The 4,230-nt window shown below is 42.1% G+C and overlaps 1 long non-coding RNA gene across 1 annotated transcript; it reads left to right on the forward strand.

The window, feature by feature from the left end:
- The first annotated feature begins 841 nt into the window (after positions 1-841).
- Positions 842-4,029, forward strand: LOC137483593 (uncharacterized). Its single transcript, XR_011004551.1, has 2 exons — positions 842-1,039; positions 3,231-4,029. It is a non-coding gene; the product is annotated as an uncharacterized lncRNA (long non-coding RNA).
- The last annotated feature ends 201 nt before the right edge of the window (positions 4,030-4,230 follow it).

The raw sequence follows: 4,230 nt of genomic DNA on the forward strand, positions 1-4,230 counted from the left end.
TCTAGAAACGCCCCGGCCGATTCCCCCCAGGGGTCCGCACCCAGCCGGCCGCCGCCGGGGCTGGGAGCGCCTTCCTCTGACAAAGCCGGGCACCCCGAGACAAGGCCGGGCCCCTCGTGAGAGAAAGCCCGAGTACGGCACCCAGCCGGTTTGAGGGAAAGGCGAGCACGCTCCCACGATGCCTGTGAGCCGCTGCGGGGAAGGAGCCTCAGGATCTGCTCTAAACCGTGTTTTCTGGAGGTGCTGGCACAGCAGACGCCGCAGCTGCCATCCCCTGCGGAGGCCGCCGGCTCCCCCAGCTCACGCTGTGGTGGCTGAGGCGGAGGGTGGTCGGGGACAGCCGCTGCCCTTCACTGTTAACTGCGGCAGGGTGAGCACGGAAAAATCACCCCGGTTTTAATTTACAGGAGGTTGCTGGAGGAGGGCACCCCGCAGAAAGAGAGAATGGGAAAACTTTAGACTGATGAATAGGGAATGTGCAGCAGCCCTGCTCGGCAGCCAGTAGTGGCTGCTGGCAGCTGAGGTGACCTTTCAGAGGAGAAAACCCCTCTGCAGCCAAAAAGGTGGCAGATGCTTTGTGCAGGGAGGAAAGCTTGTGGCACAGCCTGAAACTTAGATTTCAGCTGGCAAAGAGAGCGGCTGAAGGGCACACGAGGCTGCTCCGGGCACCTGAGGGAGGGCTCAGCTCCCTGCGGAGCGGCGCTGGAAGGCGCTCATCCGTCTGTGCTTTCTGTCACTTCGCTGCAGCCAAATGCCACCTGTGCCATCGCCCCCGAGCGCATCAAGCGCCTCGTAACGGGGACGGAACACACCGTGTGCCCACAAGTGTCCCTGTTGTTCAGGTTTCAGCCCTGTTTCTGTGAGGTGAGGTGGCTGACAGGTATCCAAGGGGAGGTGAAATTTAGGAGGATGACACAAAATGTATCAGGGAAACTTGCATTACTCCTTATCATATTTCCCTTTCTTCCCGTGCCACAGAGATAACACACACACCTGCTGCTTAGAGAGGAGGCCTCTCAGGGGCTGTAATATTACCCAGGTAATTGTTCCTTAACTACTGTTAAAACTACTCTTTTCAGGTACCAACATCCTTGCTCTAAAATATCTGTCAAAGAAGATGACAGAAAAAAATGTTGCAATCAATAACACTTGAAATTTCTCAACTTGCTGTAATACTGCCCAGCTGCAAATTGGAGGGGAAGAAAAAGACCCGCTTTGCTTTTTCTATTGTTAGACCAGGCAATTTACAAAGTTCATCCTTTAATGCTGACCCCGGAACACTGCAGCTATCCAGGATAGTAACATAATTTGAAGATTCATTTTTTGTTTATGATCTCTCAATTTGCTTTTCACAAGTGAAACCAATAATTGATTGGAAAAAAACCCAAGGGCATCTGATATGAAAGGATATGATGTGTTGCAGTTGTTTGACATTCCAGATTGATCTGCAGAAAGCAAAGATGTGCATGACATTAAAAAACAAGCAAATATATACATTTTAATAATGTTTTGCCAGTACCTCATCCCACCAGCCTCTTACAACTGGGAAAGTACAATACTCTGTTCTGGCTCTCAATATTGTCTTACAAGTACTATGCACAGATTTAACACCTACAGTAAATATGTCACTGTCAGACTCTTATCAGTGTTTATTTACATGTGGATGTGAAGGTGGTTTCAGGAAAACCAACCAGCCATAAAAATTCAAAATTTGGGTGCCAGTGTGGCCACTGGCTCAGGCTATCTACAATGCTGCAGGGCTTTTTGTATATTGCATCACACCTATTTGTCTAAATTATGTGACATTTCTGAAACTTTATGCTATCTGGGAATTCTCAGAAGAGATTCTAATTCTCAGAATTTGCCCCTTGAAAAGTTGTACTGTCTTCATGAACCTTGACTGCTAGTTAGCAGCAGAATTCATATACTGGGGTTTTTGTTGCTGTTTCCTAGACAACCACTCCAGGTTCCCCCAGAGCTCTTGCTTTTGTGTTCCCTGATTAAGATGTACATGCTGTCTTTGGCTGATCTTATTCGTGTGAACAGTATTAATTTTCGTAGGTGCGATATTGATTAACTTTTTATTTTCTCAAACAATATTAATTCCAGTGTTTTATAAAGGATGATAGGATTACATGAATTTTAACTTAGCTAAATTATAGCTTAAGCTCCCTAATGTGGAAGTTACTCCTTTTTTTTTTTGTTTTTTTTTTTCTCAAGGCAATTTGTGGTTTACACAACAGACTGATTGAATTCTACAGTGTAGTTTTTTTCAGTTTTTATGCAGACCAGCCGTAATTATTGCATGCTCCTCCTGTCTTGTACATTCCTAGTGCTTGCTTTCAGACTCTCAACCATGGCATTTTCTGAGTTTGTCACTCAAGTTGTAACTCAAATATAAATGGCATGGATGTGGCTTCTCTACTTTGGCTACTCCTGCTACTTCCAGACCCTTGCAGGAGTTTTTTTGACAGTACAAAAGCCATCAAATCTAGCATCTTGTCTTGTCTTAGTGTCTGGTAGGTGATTAGATTTCAGCTATGACCAACTTTCACTCCACACAATGTGGAATGAAATCAGTTTGGGGTGAGGGAAGGAGGGGCAGCACTGCACTGACATGGGTCTAGGTGAACTTGACTCACGAGCTCCTCTGTTCCTGCCTGAAAACAGATCCATTCGTCCACCAGCCAGAAAAGCCCATATTGAAATGACTCAACAATTTCCAAGAGGAGCAAACCACAAAAGTGTTCTCTCAAAGTTCAGGCTGAGTTTATGTGCTGTGCTCTTTAGGAAAAGTAAAAACCAAGAATGTGCTTAATGGACTACAAAATCAGAACCCCAAGGGGAACTAAGATCTGGCCAGCAGATGTAGTGTCTCCATATCTTTGCCTACCAAAATTTCATTCCTTTGTCTCTTTAAGAATTTACTATATTAAAATATTAATATACAGATTATGTTGTTTTACTAAAAATAAATTATAGATGGAGGTTTTATTGGCATGAAGCTAGAGTTCTTAATACAGCTACAAAATCTTACATACTGGGCAATGTGTATCCGATTTGTATATCATAATACATTAAAAAACACTAAGCCATGTTATTTCTAGTATATATCTATTTTGTATTTTTTCAATATGGACTTCTATTTTTGTGAGAAGTTTAAATCATACAGAATGTGCGCAATGGTTGAATGCATTTATTTTACCTGCCGAAAACTTATCTCTAAATAGGCCCTTTTGTTTAATATGAAGATGAAAATGCAAGAATCTCAAGCAAAAACATTATATGTGTGTTCCATCAAATCCTGAAAAGATAAATAATGAGGCTTACTTTTATAAATCTCCACCAAGAAATGGTCCTGTGTTATTTGTGTTAATAAGGTGACCTGGGGAATACAAAAAATAGATGAAAGGTCGGTGGCACTTCCTGATTTTATCTCTGTGTAGTTCTTGAGGGAAAGCATCCACTTCTCATGCTGAATGAAAGTCTATTTGCTTCACACAGTGAGTGATTGCTTATGAATGCTTTTGAGTATTACTCACTATCTGAATAATATCTGAATTCACTGCCTGAATAAGGTTTTCTGAAGGGGTTTAATGTGTCTTAAATTAGAAAAATTACTTCTTTAAGAATAGTGGGAAACAAGTAAGTCTAAGTCCCAAAGTTTTACTGCTTGACTAATTCTGGAGCATAAGTCCTTTTGTAAATACTGGACTAAATACACAACAGGTTTTCTGTTGGTAGGCTGCTTTAATATATTTTACAATACCCTTTATTGATGCCTTGTTTTCTCACATGGCTCTTTCTGAGCAGCATTATAGACAATCAGTCAGCTTTATATGTTTCAGAATTGCTCCTGATGCCTTTCTTTCACACTAAAAAGCCTCTGTAGTACATTATACCACTTTACAAATGGGAATTTCACACTATGTTCTTTATGTACATACATAAATTGCTTTCATTTGTTTATGCCAGTGGCTTCCATTCTGGAATTGTATGACTGCTGAATAAACAACTTTTCTCCCTGAATTACTTTTTTTCATGCCATTCATGTTTGCTGCCAGACAGTACAGAGTGTATGTAACCAAAGTGAGGTGTGCTTATCCTCAGAGCATGAGCTGATTCTTAAAAACTCCATGGAAATAGCTTGGAATTCCTTTACACCAATGACCTAATGAAGGAGAAATATGTTTGCACGGATTCCACCAGTGGAAGTCAATGCCTTTTTTC

The sequence above is a fragment of the Anomalospiza imberbis genome, chromosome 16, assembly GCF_031753505.1.
Source record: "Anomalospiza imberbis isolate Cuckoo-Finch-1a 21T00152 chromosome 16, ASM3175350v1, whole genome shotgun sequence".
NCBI classification, from domain to species: Eukaryota; Metazoa; Chordata; class Aves; order Passeriformes; family Viduidae; genus Anomalospiza; species Anomalospiza imberbis.